At 39.7% G+C, this 22898-nt stretch overlaps 1 long non-coding RNA gene across 2 annotated transcripts; it reads left to right on the forward strand.

The window, feature by feature from the left end:
* On the forward strand, nt 1872-19980 carry LOC110394538. 2 transcript variants are annotated; one of them, XR_002435704.1, is made up of 5 exons: nt 1872-1993; nt 2556-2609; nt 17570-17709; nt 17805-17993; nt 19177-19980. It is a non-coding gene; the product is annotated as an uncharacterized LOC110394538 (long non-coding RNA). The 2 variants fall into 2 exon arrangements; XR_002435703.1 differs by lacking the exon at nt 17570-17709.

The following is a 22898-nucleotide window of genomic DNA, read 5'->3' on the forward strand; positions in this document are numbered from 1 at the left end:
CATCAGTCCATAGGCTCTTGCTCCCTGTATCACACGCTCTGTGTACTTAAAATGCTCTTTGCAGCTAAGAATTGGCTCTATAAGAAAAAATCACCCGCTCAGTGACATTGCTTCTCCTGCAAATATATTGTCCTTGTCCCCAACAGTTCTTTCCCCTCAAGGAGCTGCACCAGATGAGCAGAACTTTGAGCTGAAAATCAGGATAGTGCAAAATATAGTTTAAGAAACAGAAATACTCCACAGTACAGAAACCATATTAACAGTAGTTGATTATTAGAGCTATTAGAGCCTGAGTGTTAATTGGATTGTTACAAATGAAACACATGGACCATTAAAAGGACATCAAACTCGGTGGCTTGCAGTAGGGACAGCAGGCTTCGGCAAAGATAAATTTTTCATTAAGGCCATATGATGACGATAAGTAGTAGTCGTTAACACAGAATTTCACTCTAATAGGAGGCTCTTTGGTGCCTGGCTAATTTCCCTTTTCATCTTCTGCTGCTTTAATGGGCTTTTTCTTTTTTGTGTTTTCTTTGGATTTGTCACTGTCAGCTGCATGCGCTCTTGCCCCAACAGTCTCCTTACAGGTTTCCTGCTTGCCTGCTTGTTTGTGCAGCCATTTCTTAACCAAGTCGCTGACACGCACCAGGGACGCATCGGTCCTTTTTAGCTCAGTGGGAACGCTCCAGTACACATGAGAGCCCCCTACTACTCTTTATTATCCTGCTTGCTTTTCTTTTCTGTTCCACTGAGTTGTTCCTGGGCTTCCTGCAGAGCCATCCTTCTTACTGACACAGCCACAGATCCACACCTAGAAATACCCGTGGTTCTGCACCGAGACTGCTTTTCTCAATTACCCAGTGTAGATCAGAAACAAAAATGACAGTGTAATACCAGCACCACCAAAATCAAGATCAAAGCCTCCGTCAAGTGATCCTCAGAAAGAGTCCTCCAAAACACCAAGCTCAAAGAACCCAAGCTACAATTCCTCATTTTGTGTATTTGACCAGCCCTTTATACATTATTTAGCAATGACAAAATTACCCCAGTGTTTCTCATCAAGCATCTGTTCTGCCTGTTTTTATTGCTTAATTACTTCATCCATACTCCTAGCACACACACTAGCTTCAGTCTTAGCCTTGTATTCAATTCACAGTGTATATCTTTAGATGTTGCATTAAAACATTTTCTCAGTCTGCTCATCCTTTTCTGTATAAATACCACATGCATCTCATGTAGACCTTCATTAATTCTCTGATGGACAGCAGGCAGACTACTCATTAGTGTTGTATTTAATTGCTTATCAGTCACAGTCTCAAGCTTTCCAACCTTTGAGCTGCATACCTACTGTTATTAAAACTTCCCCTTTTGAGGCCATTCCAGCTTTTCTTTAGCCCTTGCTTGGGTAGAAGAAAACTCAAACGATCTCTTACGGGCAATGAGGGAAGAGAGAAGAGGGGAAGGAAGCTGTATTTCAGCTTTGTCCCAAATGAGATGGAAGTTTCCAGGGCTCATGGAAATACTGTTTCAACTTGAGCTGCCCTTCTTCAGCATTTATGCTATGTTTTATATCCAGAGTTACCAGAATGCTGTCTGTGTGTAATCTTGTGCAGATACAATGCAAATAGCATTGTGAACAGACCAGCCCCTTAGAAACTCTTGTTTGCTTGTGCAATTCATGGGAAATGAAATAAACAGATACTGCTCTGGAAGAATAGGCAGTCAGCTTGCCATGCAGTTTGCCTGACAAATTAAGCTGAATAAATTCATATGGATACTCTGTCATGCAGTTGCTGCAGCTGTGCGTGTTTGAGAAGTTTAGCCATTGGTGCCCTTCAGAGGCAAGCCTATAACTGACACCTGGTGTGAGAACAGCATTCAGCTCCACACAGACCTCGACTGTGCAGCTGATACTTTAAGCAGAAGCCTTTTCTCATGAGGAAACCCTCAGACGTTAAGATTTCCCAGGCCGGGCAGGAACAATTGAAGTCAGGTGGGAATATTTGTGATATGGTAGTTGGTGCTCTGTAGGGATAGAAATGGCTTTGATAACAGGTTTTTGATAAAGACTGAACGGAGCTTCTCTCAGATTAATGCATTCTATGTTTTCAAAAGGATGACTTTGAACTGTCTGGCTTGAATTTTGGGTGATGGAAATGAGATCTTCTCCCTCCTTTCTGCTCACAGTAATCTTTGCTTGTTGAAAAAAATGGCTTTTTACTGGAGCAATCAATCCTTGCAATGCTTTAATCTTTGTAAACGCTGAAATCTGGTGTTTATAAATACTTGCAATTATTTCTTATAGCTGGTCTTTCTAACCTCAAGAAACTACTGATGTCATTGTGTTTGCTCCTTGCTAGGCAGGTGATATCCTGTAAAATTTCTCGAGCAAAATTAATTGTTCCATCTTGTATCGACCTGTTTGGCTCATGTAATTGATTTACTTTTTATTGCTGATTGGCTGATGATGTTCACAATACAAGCAGAAGGATAAATCTTTTCCTTGTACATAGTATCACAAAAGAAACTGCTCACCAAAATATTTTTCTTTGCAGTAGGATTTTTACTGATTCAGAAAGGAGATCTGTCACAATGAATAAAAAGCAAAGGTAATTTTTGGCTGGGAAAACACACCTTGTAATGGGGAGATATAACTCTTGGGAATTCAAAGTGCTTTCACTGGTCGTGGGAAGATTATTCTCCATGGAAAATACTCTTGCCCCCAAATTTCTGTTGTAAATTTAACAGAATCACCTAGTACACTAAACCTGTCATGGAGGCTGGATGACGTTCAGTGAATGTAGACTGATATAGGGTTTGAAGCTTCTCACTTTTCTGTGACATTAGCTTGTTTAATGCCTGTTCTTGAAGGTATCCAAATTAATAATGCGTTATATATATAATTATGGTAAGGCACAACTGAAAGTTAGAGACCTGTGTCTGCTGTATTGTCCTTAATCAATCTTTTCCAAGCTATCTGGGTGAAGTAAATGGGATGAGGATCAGGCCTATCATCCAGGACGTGTCAAGGCAGCTCTTGTTTAATCTAAATACAGTTTATGCCATACTGTAATGCCTTCAGTCTGTTACCTACTGTAGTACTATATTTATTTGTAGAGCATCATAAATATAATGGCATTTCTAGTCTAGTCTAATGGCATTTAGCTCCAGTTGTTTTGCAGCAGTACGAAGGAGGGAGTGGATGCTAGGTCCACACAGACATACCTTTGTGGTTTTTAGGCAGTGTGCCTCTGATTCATAGGAAGTATGTATATGAGCTATAGCTCATAACCATGACTAGAATAATCAGAACTGGGTCCTTTGATTCTTTTCTGCTGTTCTGTTCTATCTTTCTAACCTGCTGCTTCTTTCAGTCAGAAAGTGCAGAAAAATATTAACTTGTCTATTGCATACCACACGCTCTTATGTTCTTATTAAACAATCTCCCATACCTCAGTTGCCTCACCTTTAGAATACTTTTTCATATCCCATCTCTAATTGCTAGGCACAACCTCCAAACACTTTGTGCAGAAAGCTGAAAAGTGACTAAGAACATCATTTAATAACTTCAGTAGCATGTTCAAAAATGGGAAAAGTGTTACTTTATTGTGTGGAGCAGCTGGTACTCATTCCAACAGGATTTACCAAAAAGCATTTTTGCTTCTGGCTTTAGGATGACTCATAATTGGTCCCCAGAAGATAGCTCTCTGGACAAAACATAATTATGATAAGTATTTTGGAAAACTTAATTATTCTGCCTCTGGGAACTTACAGCCTTTAGAAGAGATCAGCTTCTTAGCAAATTTATTTTGGACTAGTGATTTCTAAAGGGACAAATAGGGTGTAACTCTTATTGTAAAACAACCTTAATTTCAGTCTCATTAAATAAAATTAATCAAGGGACATATTCCAAATGGCACTGGCTTGTGGGCCAAGACCCAGGTCCTCAGAGAAATGTAGTTGTCCAGAAAGATATCTGACACTCATTAATTTTGATGGAATTATTTACTGAACTACCTTTGTGGATCTGGGACTAAATCCTAGCGAGGACCAAAGATTTGAAGAGACCCTTACAAGCACCAGCTAGCATACAAAATGCTGTGTAAATGCTGATGCTACACTGCAGTGAAATAATGAGTGGGTCTGACGTAGTGGTTGCTTTATCATATAATCATTTGAGTTGGATGGGGACTTCAAATGTCATCTGGTCCAACTCCCTGGCAATGAACAGGGAAACCTACAGCTCCATCAGGTGCTCAGAGCCCTGTCCAGCCTGACCTTGAGTGTCTCCAGGGATGGGGTATCTACCACCTCTCTGGTCAAGATGTCCCTGTGCTTCACTGGTTTAAGCTGGAGACTCGCAGTTTGGGCAGCAAAGAGAGAAAGCAGTCATTGCAGTCATACAAAGGAGGGTAATGATTTCTTGCAGGGGAAAAAAGACCATCTCTTAACTAACTATTAGAAGAAATTGGCCATAGTCCACCTATTGCTCAAGTGTATTCACAAACATCCTCTAAAAGACATCCATATATTGAGGATTCAGATATTTTCTAGAGCAACTAACAAAAATATATTGAGGCCAATTCAGAGCCAGAAGGCTTACGTGTTAGTATAAAAACAAATCTTGTTCAGTGGTAGGTAACATCTGGACTGTGTTTCCAGAACTATTGTTGGAAGTATGATCCTACAAAAAAGAATTAATTCTTTTGGCGAATGCTGACTGCAACAATATATTCGTGGTTGTTTTAAGAGGGAGCTCTCAGTGGTAAATCTGGTTTCTGCTTCTAGTCTCTGGGAGAGATGATGTAGAAATATTTCCACAGAAAAAAAAAAAAAAAATTTCATATATAGTACAAGAAAAGCCTCTCAAATAAAAACAAACAAGAAAACAAACAAAAACACCAGAAATGAGAAAACAGAAATGTTTTTTACTGACTTCAAATGAGCATTCACTTTTTTTTGTTTGAGCTAACATAGTCTAATTGAAAGAATCTATCTTAGTGTACCACAAAAAAAGTGTCTTCTTTACTTAAACAGTGTAAATATATTTTTATTTGTTGGAAAAAAATATTATAACTCTAGATTATTTTTCTCAATTTTCTGAGATAGCTTTAATAGGGTGCCCTGAAGCTAAACAAGTACTTCTGCATACCAAATTATTTTTCACTACATACCTGTCATTGGAGTGCTTAAAAATAGAAACAGGTTGGTGGGCATGAGTTCCTTCTGTCTGCTGTGAAGTGTAGATCTAAAGATTGTACTACTAATTTCCACTGTGCAAAAACTCAGGTACTTATATCAAGTAATAATGTCGACACCAAAGAAAGCTGTGGAGTCAGACTCCAGTCCACATGTAGCACCAGTATTATATGGATTGGTGCACAAGGACCATCAGCTGTCACCTGCTGATGTTTTGATCACCAGAGTACTGGAAAAAAAGGGATTTGTCTCTGTTGTACAGTGATGTCAGCTCCACTTTGGAGATGTAGATGTTGGAAGGGACAATTTGGAGCCAGATGTGGAAACTGAGCTGCACATGCTCATGGTCACAAATTGCACTGGTGCTGCTAGGGAAGAGCTTTGTGGTCATTGGGAGGGTGCAAATGGAAACGCCCTACTGAATCCATAAAGAAAGGAGCCAAGCCTTGCGGAGTCAGCAATCTGGCCTCGGGTTTGGGGAAAACAGTAGGGACAACAACCTGGTGTGCAGGCGCAAAGAATCCCTGCAGTGTCTATAAATTGTGATGTCAGTCTTCCCACCACTGCTCATTGTGGAACGTGTGTTAAAAGAGATCTGTAAATGTCACTACATCTAAAAGATAGTTAGCTGATAATACATGGTTGTAAATTGTGTATGTGTGATAATCTTCTTTGATATGGCTATATATTGGCTTTAACTTCAAGAGGCTCCCATAAGAGCTGCTTGCTATGTTGCGTTCAGTGTCACACTATTAGCACTCTAATGGGCTGCAGAAAGTGGATCTCAGAACAGGGATGTATGGGTTAGTGTTTCACAAACCTCTCCATGATTTTTTTTGTCTTGCAAGTAAAAAGATTTATTTCTGAAAAAAAACAAACCCAAACCAACAAATACTCAAACCAACAACAAAACCAAAACAAAATAAAACTCTGGTGCATATTTTTTTTTAGCTTTCAGCTGAACTGTAGGATTTCTGTACTTGGGACTTAGAGGATGATTTGCAGGCAATGGAACTACACACTTGATAATGTAGCACTCCTATATCTCTAAGATGTCTGCTTTTAAACCTCAGGATGATCTTTATTGGTGATTTATATTTTTCCCTTATATTTTTTCTTCTTCAATGTTTCTTTGATTTTTCAAATAACTTGCTTTCAGTATTTTTAATTGACTTTAATGTGAGGCTGTTGTTTAAACAAATAATTGAGTGAATACTGGTTTATTGTTAAGGAGATTGGATTCAAAGTGAGTGTCTGTTCAAAGGACTGTAGTATCTGAGGAGAGAAATGCCAGGATTAGTTACTTGAAAATTTTTGTCATACATTAGTACACAGCTTTAAAAAATTTTGCTGCGTTCTTTTCAAATTCAGATATGATCTTGCTGTAAAAGGAAAATATTATTTTCTCTGTTGTACTGCTGCAAAGAACAAAGTGACCCACTCATATCTACTTGCCAAGATGCAAAGAAAATGCAGCAGCACATCCAGGAATTCTTGTCACACCATCATATTACCTGATCATATTTAAAGGTTGGTTGGTGTTTGAAATCCAGATCTATTTTCCCAGGTTTCCATTCCTCATCATTAAGTTTCCTGTACTCCCAGCCCACCCCAAGTCCTTGAACCAGGAATGATTCATAATATAAATCTATATTTGAAAGTCTGAAGTCTTTGAATTTATTCTGTAGCTATGTCGTCCTAATGACAGATCTTTGGGCAAAACACTCTTTGTGCCATTGGACTTGGGCAAGGCACAGTGACTTAGAACAAGCTCAGAATAAATTCATAAGCAGTTAGTCATTGAATCATTAGTATTGGAAAAGACCAACCTATCACCACTATGGCCAATAAACCATGTCCCTCAGCGCCACATCTGTGTGTTGCTTGAACACTTCCAGGGACAACAATTCCATCACTTCCCTTGGCAGCCTGTTCCAAGAACCTGGAATGAAGGTAAGAAATATCTAGTAGGATACTGCAGTTCAGACGATCATCAGTTTTAGGAAGCAGAACATGCTATCAACTACAGATCTTCCCTATTATCTTCCACATTGCCATTTCTTGAAACAGGAGAAGATAGCTGCATGGCAAGGACAGTTACATCATTGAAATCTATAGGGTTGGATGAAATTTACTCTGGAAAAAGTATGACTGGAACTTGGTTCCCTCTTTTTATGCCTTAGATGTCATTTCATGTTTTTGTTAGGCATATGCCTAGGTGGAAATTGGCAAAGATCACCTGGATTTAATAAATAGATAAAAACAAATCATATAATTAAGCAGCTTTATTTAAATAAGTTCATTTTTCCGTCACAGCAGAACCAAGGGTTTATTTTCATTCTGAATGGAATCACAGAAAAGTGCTTCTTGCAAGGATTTTTCTCCAAGTCAGATGTATCTCACATCCCAGTGACAATAGAGGGATGGCCTTCTGTATAAACCCTGTGCTCCAGAGAAGGAGGGAGTGTATCACTCTTAAATTAAAAATGAAGTTGTGTTCTTCTGCTACATCTGTACCAGGGTGATCAGTCAGTCAGTCTCAGCAGCTGGTACTGCTGCCCAACATTACAACACTTTAGCATACTCTATGCAGAATTATTGGCGATAACATTTTCTGCCTCTGTTTCATTATCATTCATTTCAATATCAGGCTTTATAAATGTGTGGCTAGGAGACATAGTGAGAATTAAAGGAGCCCTTTCGTTGTGAAATAACCGTCAACTGGTGTTGACTGTTCTGATGTATCTGATATGTAAGACTCTATATACTGTTTCTGATGACATTAATTTATCAAATCAGGAGATGTGAGGTCACTAGCAGAAGCTCCAAACATTTCTGTGACTGCATGTGGAAAATCAAAAACAGAAGGAGTTTCTGGCTGTGGTTCTTTTTGTCAGATATGTTTTTGTTGAAAGCAGTGATGTGAGGCAAGCAGGATTTTTAAAAGATAAAGTAACATTGCAGAGTCCAGTGCTCTAGAGATTTCTACTTCTTAGCATTGTGTAATACATTTCCACAAGCCAGCGCTATGGCTTGCAGGAGGGGGAACAAATAGGACCGTAAGGATTCATTTTTCTCCCAGACAGCAGTGTGTGCTGCTTTGTGGGCAGGTGTGTAATTCTGCACAGCAGCAGTCTTTGTTACTAACATACTCTGTATGTACTCAGTATGGCTGCCTTCGTTACTGTAACATAGGTTTTGTGCTCTGAATGATCTGTGCTGTGAGTGGGAAGCAGCTATGGCTGTCCCAGTTGCAGAGAAGGCACAACTCAGAGGAGGATAACCCCAGAGAAGTGCTTGGTCTTTCCAGCAGCCAAACAAAACATATTTGTGCTTGAATTTTCACACGGTGACCCTGTGTCTCTTGATTTGATAAATCAATACAATCAGAAACAATCTTGGCTGGGCTTGGATGTCAAATGTGGCCAAAACAGTAACGAATTCGGAGCCATACTGCACAGTAGGGGTGAGTGGAGAGGTCATTTATCCACATCTCTGAGTTCACAAGGAGCTGTCCAGTAGCAGTGCTGAAGTTCTCAGCACGCACCAGCTCTTTACCACTCAGATGGGAACTAATAAACCCAGGCAAGCATCACCGTAGCTTATAAGAAGCAGAATTAAAGTAGAACGAAGTGCTGTCCAAAACCGTAGTTTCTCTGTGATCTGATCAGAGCCTTTCTGTGATGTGCTATCTGCGGAATTGCTTGTATCCAACATTTGGTTGAAGAAACAGCAGTTTTACCCTCATTGAATTAAAAGAAACACCAAAACACAGGGTTGAACCTTTGCAAACAGCCAATGGAAGAGGTCATAAGAATGTTAGGACATAAGTGCTGAAGGGTGCATTAATCCCAGCAGTGCATCCTGTTGTGACTCACCAAGCCTCTGGTCTTAGTTCCTGTGAAATCTTTTAAGGGGGGGGACCAGTGCAGAATACCCTTCATGGCCCTCTCTACAAAAACCCTCTCTACAACTCCCTGAAAGGAAGTTGCAGCAAGGTGGAGGTCAGCCTCTTCTCCCGGGCAGCTAACAATAAGTTTAGAGGTGATGGCCTCAAGCTGCACTGGGGAGGTCCAAATTGGATATTAGAGAACATTTCTTCTCTAAAAAGTGGTAAGGCACTGGAACAGACTGCTCAGGGAGGTGGTGGAGTCATAGTCCCTGGAGGTGTCCAAGAAACATGGAGATGTGGCACTGCGGGACATGGTTTAGTGGGCATGGAGGGGATGGGCTGATGGTTGGACTAGATGATCTTAATGGTCTGTTCCAACTTTAATGATTGCATGATTCTATATGAGGGACAAACAAACAAATCTGAAACAAGCCATGTTGAAAGTAATGTTGCTGCTTTATTTTTTTTCCTTATTGTAGAATCTACTTGCATCGTGCAGCTACCAAGCTTCAGGCTGTTAGTGATACTGATCCCTCTGTGACACTTTCATTTTCCACCGCTGACATCTTTCAGTTCCCAAAGAGATTTTAATGAAAGATTAAATCTTGTCAATAGTAATTCCGCTATTTCTTCACCGAGCTGCCTTAGAAGGATTGCATCCTCTGGTTAATGTTCACTTTGTGTATTTATACCATTGTCTCATCTGTGATTACAAAAGTGTCAGGCTGAAATATAGGCTACCAAAGTATATGCAAGAATATTCTCAGTTTCTTCTACAGCAAACACCAGTAAAAGGAATTTATTGGCTGCCTGGCTATGGCCTTCCCTGACTGCTCCGCGTTTACTGGTGTCATCAGTTGGCACTACAGAATCTCTGTACAAGCTTTTTTGCTTGCAGTGTGTTGGGGGAATAAAATATTATTTGTTTTATTTTTTCAGATAATTGCTTCTCAGACTGTTCATCTGACTGGTTTTATTTTGGTGTTTATTAAACAGAGTTTGTGATGCTTCACTATTGCTATTTTGGTTATTTAACTTGGGAACAGTTTCAGTATTTTGAGTGATGCCTTCTTAATTCTAATAATCTCTTTTTCTTTGCTATGACATCAAACAGGTTTTCTTTTATCCTTTCTCAAACTATTTTAATGCATGATAGTCACAGGTGCTGTACTTCCAGTTTGGCATCCTAGATAGTCTGCATTATGTATAAAAGGATTTAACTCCTTTAGCTGCATGTTTAAACTTCCTAACAAGCTCTCATTTTTACTGAAGCCATAGATTGGAGTTTAGCCCTACTGTAGTGGATTTTTGTTGCTCCTGTAAGGAGTGAAGCTAAGTGCATTTTAGTCATTGATAAAGCATAGGGCTTCCACGGTGCAAATTTGAATCAGATCCAGTGCATTGCTCAGTATAAATGTACAGTTTGCTTTTCATCTCCCCATTTGCTCCAGTGAACTACTGCTGTTAACTGAAATCCATGATACCTGAAGAATGTAATTCCTCTTTCACTGAATTCAATGAAATCACAGATTTAGCAGATTCACTCGGGGAAGCTGAAGTTCAAACTCATTTATAGCAACCTTCAGCAGTGGAGCGAAGGAGAGCCTAAGGAATGGGAAATACTCTGGATTCTGGAGTGCTATTTGCTCTTTTCATAAATCTTAGTTCATAAGCAACAGGTATTCTGCCTTTGCTGGGAATGTATCATTTAGTTTGGAGAAGAGGAGGCTCGGGAGAGACCTCATTGCTCCCTATAACTCTCTGAAAGGAGGTTATGGTGAGGTGGGGGTTGGCCTCTTCTCTTGTGTAACTAGTGATAGGGCTAGCGGCAACGGACTCAAGTTGCACCAGAGGAGATTCAGGCTGGATGTTAGGAAATACTACTTTTCCGAAAGAGTGATCAGGCACTGGAATGGGCTGCCTGGGGAGGTGGTGGTGTCACTGACCCTGGAGATGTTCAAGGGATGTTTAGAGGTTGTACTGAGGGACACGGTTTAGTGAGAACTATTGGTGATAGGTGGATGGTTGGACTGGATGATCTTGTTGGTCTTTTCCAACCTTGGTGATTCTATGATACTAAGAAAGATACTACTATCTAATACATGACTATCAGACTATTTGTCAGACTCAGACATCTCCTATCTGCAGGGGGGCTGCAGGATGGGAGAGATCTTAACAACAACTCAGAAGGAAAACATCCTCCAACTGCAAATCAACCACAACCTTTGATGTTGTACTTGCACCATATAGCATCATACAGCTCTGAAAAACAGACAAGAAAGAAGGTTTTTTTGCAGTTAAACTATCATGTGGTGTCTTGCTGTCATTCCACACTTCTCAGGTACAGCTGTGGTAAATCTTCAGTGCATGCCAGCATGCATTTATTCTACTTTTTTTTTTTTTTCCATTTTTTGGAGTCAGTAGTATAAGGAAGAATCTTTAGGGTGAGGAAAAAAAGTGACATCAAATTAACCTCATCCTGCAGTAGAAAAAGGTAATATGTTAATTCCATTTACAAATGTCATATTCCCTATTCTATTTGCATGGATGTACACAACAAATTTTCAAGTATTTTTAAGGGAAAAATGGTTAGGTGACAGGACTGGAGTAGTTTTCCCAGAAGAGAAAGCCATGTTTCTAGTTCATAAATGCAGGAAGTGAATCGTCACAGAACATTGGCTCTTATTCTGTGCTACACTGCTATGAAACTGGTTCCAGATGCAGATGAGGTGAATGTAGACTCACGCTTGCTGATTTTCATTTTTGTTCTTGCACTGTGAAAATAGTCATATAAGATGAAATATTATCAAGGACTAAAGAGATGTCTGTGCCATCCTGGCAAAACCCGTGGCAAGAGAAACCTATCGTGGAAGTAAGGGATGGCAGCAGAGGGAAAAATTATCTTTCTCCTGAAAGCTATTGCTTTTTATTGGAATAAAAGAAAAGAAGTAAAATTTCAAGACCCAAAAACAATAGCAAAAATGATGCAGCACAAGAGTTTACCTCTGTTCCTTATTATGATTGGGCAGAGACAAGATCCCTTATTAGGCTGCACTCACTCTGTTTTTTGATATAAATTAGCGACAGCATCACACTTATTGCAAGAACTCGACTGAACAGAAACTCATGAAGATACTTAATGACACATTATATTTTTGTCTAGCGGCTTCTTCATTCTTCATTATTTATCTTTCTAACCAGCTCTCAGCGCTGTCAGCCCCTGTTGTGGGCTTTGCCACCTAATGGAGCATAAAAAAAGAGCCAAAAACAGAAGTAAAACACATTCTACAAGTCCAATTGTATTTCCCTGGGCTGTCAGATGACAAATATTTGATCAGCTGTAGATCAGTAAATTACATATTCCACCTGCTAAGATCTTTATTTGGGAACAAAGCCTGAAGAAGTAAGAGTATCACTGTGCAAACCTCATTAAGCGTGTTTAAGATAGGAACAATGTGGTTGTGGTCGGAAGGTCTTACTTGCAGTCTTTTGTAACTTCATTAGAATTTAGTTATTTCTCCAAGACTATTTCTTGAGTTCATTTTGTTGCCATAAAGTGTTAGAGAAAATGACACTGTTCTGTCAAGTCTCACAGCAAGTGAGTGCTCTTATGAACTCAGGATGCTATATACACTGTTGAGAGGTTTTCCCTTTTATGGTGAAATGCGGTGCTGAAATGAGAAAAAACAAGTTTGAGCCCTTTATTGGTTCTTTATGATGCAGAAAGACAGTTTTAGAATCTGTCTGTCTGGTTTTCCTCATGAGTTCTGGGGAGTATAGGTTCAACAGGACAGAAATATCACAGCAAATACAAGTCGAGACTGCATTTTATACCTCATTCAGACTCTGAACTGCAGTGTTCAAATTGATTTCACCTACCTTAGGTGTCACCCTTTTAAATCAAAGGAGATAAATAGGTGTGTTTAGGGAGTGGCTCACCTGACCTATTTTAAACATCATTTTTAGCTTGAGAAGAATCACACTCTTGATCCAGACACACTTCACCTGATGGTAAGGAAGATCTCCAAAACAGGTCAAATGAATCATTTAATATGGAAGAAAAATCACAGATGGAGGAACGCAGTGCCTCCTCTGCCTCATTTTCATATAAGCACTTCAACTGTACAACAAAGAGAGTCATGAAGGCCACAGAGGCCTTCATCTTTTTCCTGGGTTCACATACAGAGAAACACTATCTGATTCCCAGGGCACAGTTCTTTATTTATAAGTCTAGTTATTTTAAGGCAGAAAATCAACAGTGCTTCTTCTGAAGAAATCCTTCAGCTTTTCACCCAAGGGTGAGGAGCTGTCTGGAGCCTATAAAAGAAACGAATATGACAGTATCTTCCAAATATTTTTAAGCATAAGAGAAGCAATTTCATATGTCATGTGGATGGAACTGGCTGAAGACAAAGAACATGGTGAACTTGAGTTCTCACCTGAACACAGATAGTGAAAATAGTCTAGAAATAGATGCTGAGTATTACAATTTGTGTTTCAGTCTATCTTGATTTCCAACAAATAATCCTCTGAAAAAAAAAAAAAAGATAAAAGCTAGCTTGCTTATTATTGACAGATAATAGGAAAAACCCCATTCCAATAAAAGGATGTGAAAAGATGTACTGACAGGTGTGTGAAACATTCACCTAACACTTGGTCACATTGGATTCCTTATTCCTGCTGAATGCTGGTGCTAATACACCTTTTGGATGTATAAAAAAAAAGACCAGACTTGAATGTTAATGTGTGCTGGGAAAGCTGTACTCTGAATAGAGGATACTTGTTCAATATAATTTCCTTTCATGCTGTTGCTAGTGGCAATCTCTTGTAGATAACGTAAATATATGTTCTTATCACACTGTTAACTATACCTGTGTCCCCACCAGTGTTTTAAATTCCCACATTTCTGACACATTGATAGGGAAGAAGAAGGACAGGGAAGTGAATCAAAGTTTGCATGTCATCTTTGTCAGATATCAAATGGCTGTCCAATGTCTAGTGGCTGTTTAGGCTTCCAGTGTGTATCTGCTAAGGAGAATCAATTCCACCCACAGATATATCACATCTGTGAATGTGAGGGAAGCGTTGAAACTTATTTAAATTAAACAGGTGGAATGGAATTAATCTAAGTACCTGAGCTAATCCTTACAAAGACAGGACATGTTTTATCTTACTTTATCTTCTTTTTCAGTCAATTAACAGTAAGGGGCGATTTAAAGAGTGACATATGTGATTACTCAGACATCTGCTTTAGAATGATATAAATTGTAACACAGATTCTTTGGACTGGGTGTAAAGACAAAGGTTGAGTGATGTCTAAGTGAATGTGAGCCAAACTCTTCTGAATCTTTCCTTCCCTCTCTCTTTTTTTTTCCTCTGAATGTGTTTCTTCTTGCTGTTTCAGGGGCAGTAGTTGAGGCAGTAGAGTAGTGTCAATCTGGCAACAAAACAGTAAACCCAGCAGTATAAAGGCATTAACTTCTAATTTAAAATTGGCAGGCAAGTTTGAGGCACGGGACTGTGTGAAAGATGGCTATCACTCTGTATTTTGGAAGCAGCATTGGAGCATAGATTTTGTGGAAATATAAATGTACTTCAAATCTGAGGGCTGAAAACTCAACATATTACTGCCTGGAATGAGTGGCTTCAGTTTGCTATGTTCGTCTCTGGAAAATTGTTGCTTATCCAACTGTAAATAACTGACAGAGAGCCAGACACCCTTGAGGGCACCTCAGAAACTTGCAGCTTCAGTGGCTATGGGTGTATTATCAGGGTAACACACCTAGCAAAAGTGTGCTGGTGAGACTTGTTCCCAAATTAAGGCAAATAAATTGGAAGTAATATCCTAGGAAAAAAATCACTTCTCTAGAAGTTGTTGTGGTATAATTAAATGGGCAGAAGGTGAAAGAGAATGACCTTTGGAGGCAAGGAAATAAACGGTGATAGCCAGGATTATCGAGGTAACTCCTGAGGTGAGGAGGGAAGACTCTGAAAGGCCCACGGGGATTCAGGCAGCAGATAGAATTAACAGGCACCATGGAGATGGGATCTATGTTGTTGGAGGTATATTACAGTGGTCTTTGGGGCTGGTGCATGATAAAGATATCTCTGGCCAGGGGTGAAATGAATGTCTTGTACTGTGACGAGACAGCAAACAAATCAGTGCAAGATAAGGCTAACAAACCACTTGCAGCATGAACGCTGACTTTGGCAACAGAAAATAAATCTGGGAGCAGGGCATTGATTACAGGTGCATGGATCCCTAGGCAATTGAGCCTCAGTGAAGGCCACTTTTATCCTTGCACAACAAGAAAAAGAATTGGGAGTTGGTTCAGCGCTGGTTTGATCCTACTATTTGGGTGGAGTACCCCATGGGGAAAGATGGTCCCCACTTACTTTGATGGAACATCTCTGCTTTTGGGCAATGGGTTAATTAAGGCTTGTTCCAGCAAGGAAATGCCAGTGTATTAACCTGAGACCTATCACTTGGTTTCCAAGGACAATAAAATATTCATAAGTATTAATTGAGCCACGTCAGCTAGTGTGTGGGAAGTACTAGAGACCACCAGGCTTTAAGGACAAGCCATGATTTTGGGGTGAATAGCAGAGCTTAGCCAGAGTCAAGCCAGTTAGAGGACGTTTTATTTACCAGTATAGTACCTAGAACCCAGATCAGGTGTACAACAGAATAGTTAATGAGCCTAACTATCCTTTTGAGATGGTCTGAAAATACCAGCAGACAATTTTTCTTCCAAATTTGACAAAATTCCGTGTTTCCATGGAGATCACCTATTTTGCTGAAACTCCAGTGAAAGTGACCACCATGAACTTTTCTGAACCTTCCTGTGACCTACTTGGCCTGCCGCAGACATATTCTTTCCTGAGGTACTTTTCTATGACACAGTCAACCTGCCAGGAGAGATGCCGCTTCACCATTTCCCTAGCCCTGGCTGGTTCTTTCTGTCCTTTCCATTGCATTGCTGTTGTTTTTCTCCAGACCTACTCGAAACTGTTTCTTCCTCAATTTGCTTCATATGTGTTTGCAGGCCCGTTTTCAATCTTCTCTTTCAAATAGTCTTTGTGGAAGTCTGAGACTCATTCTAAAGACTATCCTAAATTCTTGCTCAGATATATCTGTTATTCTCATTATTTTGTTTCCAGTTTCATCCAGCAGAGGTATGGCGCTGAAGGTTAAGGTTGTAACTTGAGACCATTTCGTTTTTGTGTTTATAAGTCACCGAGAGGAAGACAGCTGGTGGTGACAGCAGGGCTGGGATGGGACATAAGTAGAGGCTCTGGAAACTTCTTGCATCTCTTTCTCAAACTTCGTTGATTTCAAAGAAAGCCAGTCTGGATGCAATAGAAGTTGCATTACATGGGAGCAGACCTTCAACACAGGCAATCAAACCTATAGGAAGGGAATAGGAAAAGAGGTTGCACAGGAAGATTACACAGTAAGACAGCTACAGGCTGCTCAGGAGTTTCAGAGCTTGTCAGTGCATTCACGGTACAACTCTACATTTTCCTCTCACAGACTTCCTTAGTACTTGATAAGAAATATGAAAGTGTATCATGAGTCAAACGTACAGTCAGAAAGGTGACCAAAGGCTCTTCATGTCAAAGATTTTGAAATTTTGCTCTTCTGTGGCTTGGTTTCTTTACTTCAGAATGGGAGTACTTTTGTTTTCTTACTTAACAGATGTTGTAGGTGGCTGTATCAGAATCAGTATGGGGCACTATGGAGCTACCAGTTTCCAGCATGACAGAACTTGTTAGTAGGACAGTATTTTGCAAGCAAAAAGAGCGTGTCTGTGCTTTTAAAAATGGAGATATGTTTTAGAACATTCTTCATGACATCTCCCCCAGGCCAATACTGCTATTTTGTATCTCCTAGCAGAACTCAAACAGAACTGTTTGTGTTGCTCAATAGAGGGGAGAATTTGCATTTTCTTGTACTTTTGTTAGTGTGAGGTTCTCACTGTGAAGGTGTAGAGAGTCTCTTTGGGGGAAATGAATCAGGAGCTCTGCTGTCACAGTGTTCCAGTTGCAAATCTGACTGCAACTTATGTGTGAGAAACAGCTTTGGGGTAGTCCACATTCCTGTTTCTCTTCCTTTTCTGCATCAAAATCTTTCATAGTGAAATGACATGCAGGTTCCTATTAAAGGGATTTATTTTAAGCTCAAAGCAACTAATGCTGCCCCATGATCTCTGTACTTGTGAGGTGAATAGGGTGCTTCCGTGCTGTCAATGAGGCCAAAGTGTTTGATTCCAAAACCATGTGAAGTATGTGCAGCAATTTGTTTACGCCAAAAATAGACCCTGTCTTGCCACTGGGAGGGTATCTGAGAACACATTGCAGTTTCCCACTGGATTTTGCTTTTCATTCTTATCTCAATAAATCTGGATATGAAGAGCTTGTTTCTGGAACTGAGTTCTGAGCTCTTTCAGTCATTTGAAAGCATTTCTCCTTCTGCAGCCGAAGCTCCCCTGGGTCTGTCTCAGTTGTGGCTCTCCAACTGCCATCAAACACGAGTGATGTGCTGCCCAGAACTCCTGCTGCATACAGCCTTCCTCCGCATGCCCAGACCACAATTCCTGCCACCATGCCCCAACACGGTAGAGCTTGTGAACTGAGCTTCCCATCCCTTGCTAATGCTCTTGACAGTGTTAGAAACCTGATATTTCCTTCTCTGCTTTTTTTTTTTTCACAGAGGTTGAAAGAACCACAGCTGATCCTCTGATTTTTTCACTCTCCACTATATTTGAGCAAATCAAATCCTAGTAAAGAAGCAGTCAAGTTCATTCACAGGTGAGGTGTATATCCAAGTGTGTGCTGGAAAACTCCACAGGAGAGTATGAGCAGGAAGGAGAACAAAGTAGCCTCCATATGGCCTCACCAGGTATGCCGTAGCCCTTCTTGTCCACAGTGAGTTGTGTTCAGCGAGTAAAACCAGATATCAAATTTATGTGAATCCAATAGGCTAAGCTATAAAATTGATTGTATGATATGGAGGTGTTACTCAGATGTAATAGGCCATTTAGAAAAAAATAGATATAGATTTTCTGTCTTTTACCTGATCCATTTCCTTTCTCACAAAGGAACAGCTAAGAAGGGAATTGCTGCGCTTTTGTTTCATAACCATTGCTGTGATGCTTATGGTGATGCTTTAATGGAGATGCTTTGAATAGCTTGCTTTAAATTGCTGTTACCTATTATTTTCGTATCCACTTTCAGTTACAGTTAAATGAATCACCTATTTAGTAATTCTTACCCAAGGACATGAGAAAACAATAGGAAGATACATAGTGCTGCTAAGAAGCCTCAGGAATGTTGTGTGTGTGTATTCATAAACTGTACAATATTTCCATGGACAAAATGAGCTTGCACACATGGCTGAGATTTGTGCTCAAAGTTATAGCAGCTGGTTGTACTGGAATCTTGGTATCTTTGCTCCAGGATAAGGCAATTTTAGTAATTTGTTAGAAAATGCTGCACAGAAAAAGATGTGAACACTTTTTTTAATGCAAATGATTCAGTGTATGTTGCATGTCCCTCTTCAGCACCTTGTCTGCAGGGTGCTTAGGCTGACGGCAATTGAAAGCCAAAGCAAAACCCGAGATGAAGCAGTAAAACTCCTGTTTTTTTTTTTTCCCCAAGGGTCCTATATACCATTAGAAAAGTTGAGTGATGAGGCCACTTCGAATTTCCTATTACTGTGATTTTTTCTGTTTAAAAAAAAAATGCTGGTTTTACCCAAATAGAAAAGAAAAATAAGATCAACAGGAATCTCAAAGCAAATAAAATGCTCTAAGCCACCCTGTGTCTTCCTATCACACATGGTTGCCCCCTGCAAATCTCACGAAATACTTTCAGGGCAGCAAAACATTTTGCTTTGATATGTTCCGAATGTATCATTTTTCACTGCAAAGTCATCTCATACTTCAATATTTCCTAAACCTTTGTGAATTATATTAAAAAACAAACACACACCACAAACAAAAGCAAATGACAATAGCAACAAAAACAACACATGCATCACTGAAGATGTTATGTGAAATTGTTGTTTCTGTTATGTTTTACAGACAAGAAGTCCGCTGAGCTGATTTCATGGGATTATAGAATGCCTTGGGTTGGAAGGGACCTCAGGGGTCATGTTCCAACTCCCCTGCCACAGGCAGGGCTGCCAGCCTCTAGATTAAATGGTAGATCAAAGGGCCCAGGGCCCCATCCAACCTGGCCTTAAACACCTGCAGGGAGATGTTCTCCTCTGAGTGCTGAGGAATGAGGAAATCTGGGATTTGAGAGAGAGGTTCTGTTGGAGACACCCCATGTAATCCTCATTGATCAGCCTCTGGCAGAAATGCTTTATGTATTATCCTGTTCCTCTCAAGTGCTGTGGGAACAGATAGGCTGCATCTCATGACAAAGTGGCTGGTGTATCTGCCTGTACCTCTTCACTTTCATTAAATTAGGTGCCGAACAGAGACCTCTTTCCAAGTTTAGAAATAATTGGTTGGATACAACCAGATGCGATCTGTTCAGAGCCAAGAGAATTAATGATTTGTCAACTCTGTGTTTAGTAAATAACAAAACAGAAATTATGAGACTTTCAAAAAGATTTGCTTCAAAAGGTAAATAAAAAGATTTTTTTTAAAGCATAAATCAAACCATTTATATTTTTCAAATTCATTCTGTCATGCTAAGTACTTATTATCTGTCCTGTGGTTTCTGCACAACCTTGCTGTTAATTCAGTGAGACAAATTTAGTAGGTGACTGATTCAGTAGTAATGTAATTAAAGCCTCACACATCCCATTGGCCTCATCTTTGATAGTGTTTGGCTTTCAGTCCTTTTTGTAAACTTGCTCCTGAAGAATTAGGAATTGGTGTAGTGAAGAGGGATAAATATTTCTTTGCTGTTCTTGTTGATTTCCAGACTCTTTCAAAAAAAAAAGCCCGAATACAACCACAAAACAAACAAACAAACCCATAACCCATGGTGCTAACACAAAAAGCAAACAAATATACTAAATGCAAAGCAAACAAGGAACCAACCAAAAACAGAAACACCACAAAAGAAGTGATTCTCAGCATAATTACTGATGAAATACTAGTGCCTGTTCACCAGGTGGTGAGGAATCCATGCCAGGTACAAACTGCTTCCCTTAGCCACGCACAATGGGGGTGACAGTTTTCGCATCAGTCTGATCCTGCAGTAATCCCCAAACTACACAGCTTGGATTTAAGAGAGTCATCATACAACTCCATCTCAGCTAGACATTCCACAGGAGGTGGAAGATGCACCTTTCTCAGGAGCTCAATACTTTGTTCTTCATATATCAAAATCAGCACAGACTTGACCCATGTTGAGAAAGGCTCTTTATTTGGAGGATCCTGGTACCAGTGGCAGCTCTGGACTCTGCTGGGACATTCTTGCATTTGGTATCTCAGGTGGGCAGAGTGCTGAGGTTGCTGGTACTCAGTTGCTTGCTCTGGAGAGTGTTACTTCCTCATTTGCCGAGTCTTGTTGGAGGAGTCTCATTCATCTCACTGCATGTACATGCGCTCTCATGCTCCTTGCATCTGCTAAGGGAGTTCTAAAAGTTAAAGTATTGTAGAAGTAAAGAGGTGGATCATTTGACCCCAAGAATTTTAAAGTATCCAGCCACGTTACTCTCAGATTTGTTAAAACTGATTGGTAGCACGGCCAGGAATTTGCAGGAAAGTGGATATGCCAACATTTTTAAAGGATAAATAGAAAGAATTGGATAATCACAACTCTTTCAACATAACACTGATCCCAGAGGAGATAACAGAACATTCAATTTGGGATTTGGCTGATAAAAAATTAAAAGACAGTAATACAATTAATGCTAATCTACCTAGGATTATGGGCAATCAGTCTTGTCAAACTAAAGAGGCTAACTGTACTTGATGGCTTTACAAGCTGTGTTGACAAGGGAAATACTATCAGTTTAATGGATTTAGACTTTCCTAAAACATTTGCCTTAGTTCCATATAGAAATATAGAAAATCAACACAGGTACATTAAATTGATTAAAAGCTTCTAATGAGCAGAACTCAAAACATTCCTGTAAATTGAGGATCATTACTAGGCAAGTGATGACTACTGTTTAACACCTCTGTCAGTGCTTTGAAAGAAGGCATAAAAATCTTCCCAATAAAGATTGGTGATGACAGTAATTCTGGGGAGTGATAAATAATGAGAAGAGAGGTGATGGACATGGAGTGGTCTGAAACAATTTGTAAATTGAGCTTGGCCAAGCAGCATGTCTTTTACAACAGCAAATATGAAATTGTAAACTGAACAAAGAACAAATATTGGATGGATGCTGTTGCTGGAGAAGCTGATTCCCTGGAAAGTCTGCTCAGATTGGATAAAATAGAATCAGCATGGCCTCCTGGTTTGGGGTCTCACCAGATGAGCTGAAGGGCTCCTTGTTATCAAACAGAGGAATATCAGATTGGCACAGTGAGATTTTAACATCTCACACTGTGACCTGTTTTTCTTTTAGAATATATCTATACATAACTAAAGCCTTCACTTTGCAAAATACGTAGGACCATGCTGAGTCCTTTTTTTCATTAAGGATATGCTTAAAGAGGTTGCTGAGCTGGGGACTTTCACTACAAGATACTCTTCCATTATCTTGTGGTTGGATTTTTTTCCTGTTGGTTTCATAAACTCACTTCGATGTAGTGGTTTACTGTGGTTTAATTTACTTTCTCTGTTTGTCTCCAAACTGTGTATATTTACAAAAGGAATTAAATGAGTACTATTTGTTTTACAGCCTGTAATGATCCTTTTGGAGAGAAGCCATTATGTAGATACTTACAACATACATCTTTTCCTATTAGAGAGTTTTCATGACATAAACACAACAAAACAAATATCAGGTTCAGTTCTGCAAACAGTTTCTCATAGAACATGCTTTATTTCCAAGAACATCTCAGTAAAGACACTGAAGTATTCATCCAGTTTAATAGAGGCTGGAATGTCTCCTGAGTTCGTCACAGATGAACAGATAATGAAACAGATGTTTCATTATCGATGTCTGGGTAGAAGTGTCATTCAAAAATCAATGTGCTTGTGTGCGATCAAGAGTACGTGCAAAAATCTCAACCAGTTTAATAGGAGAGTGACTCTGGCTCCCAGTTTCAATTAGGACAGGATGTCCCCCAGAATATACTCAGACACTAACCCGCTGACTACTGGCTTCCAGATGAAGTATAACCCATTAACTATGATACTCTGCTGTTGATCATCTAACCAGTTTTTTATCCAACTGGTTGTCTACCCATTCAGACCCTGACATGCTAACTTGACTACAAGAATTTTGTGGGAGATGGTATTGAAAGCCCTGTTAAAGCTGAGGCAGATGACATCTACTCCTTTCACCTTGTCCACAAATCCATTTGTTTTATCATAGAGAGCAAGTGGATGGATCAGGCATGATCCACCTCTGATCCATCTGACTGTTTCCAATCATCTTCTTCCACTCACATGCTGAGGAATGGCTCCACATTTTTCTCGGGGGCTGGAGTGAGGGTGACTAGCTTGTTGTTTTGGAAGATGGAATGAACATTTGCCTTTCTACAGTCATTGGTTACCTCTTTGATCTCTGTGGCTTTTCAATGGCTATAGAAAGTGGACTCTAATGAAATTGGTCAAGTATTTTGGCACAAAATAATTGGGCGTAAAATAATTGGACACAAAAAAATTTTGTTCATTGATCCCATTGACTTGTATAAAATTCAGGATGTGTAATATAGCTTCTTTGAGC

Source organism: Numida meleagris, chromosome 2 (genome assembly GCF_002078875.1).
Source record: "Numida meleagris isolate 19003 breed g44 Domestic line chromosome 2, NumMel1.0, whole genome shotgun sequence".
NCBI lineage: Eukaryota > Metazoa > Chordata > Aves > Galliformes > Numididae > Numida > Numida meleagris.